Source organism: Carlito syrichta, unplaced genomic scaffold, assembly GCF_000164805.1.
Source record: "Carlito syrichta isolate Samal-C Ts95f unplaced genomic scaffold, Tarsius_syrichta-2.0.1 Scaffold308201, whole genome shotgun sequence".
In the NCBI taxonomy this organism is placed as follows: domain Eukaryota; kingdom Metazoa; phylum Chordata; class Mammalia; order Primates; family Tarsiidae; genus Carlito; species Carlito syrichta.
Genome location: NW_007252297.1, coordinates 378,326 through 378,546, shown reverse-complemented (window position 1 = coordinate 378,546; position 221 = coordinate 378,326).

Genomic DNA, 221 nt, shown 5'->3' with positions numbered 1-221 from the left:
TGGAGTCTCATTCTGTCACCCAGATGGAGTGCAGTGGCCGCTCCCGGCCACCGCAGACTCGACCTGCTGGGCTCCGGCGATCCTTACGCCTCAGCCTTCCAAATATTAAGTTTCTTAAAAGCAAGTTATAGCTGGGCTCGGTGACTCAGCCTGTAATCCCACGCCTTTGGGAGGCTGAGGTGAGTGGATTACTTGAGCCCGCGGGTTCGAGACCCGCCTGG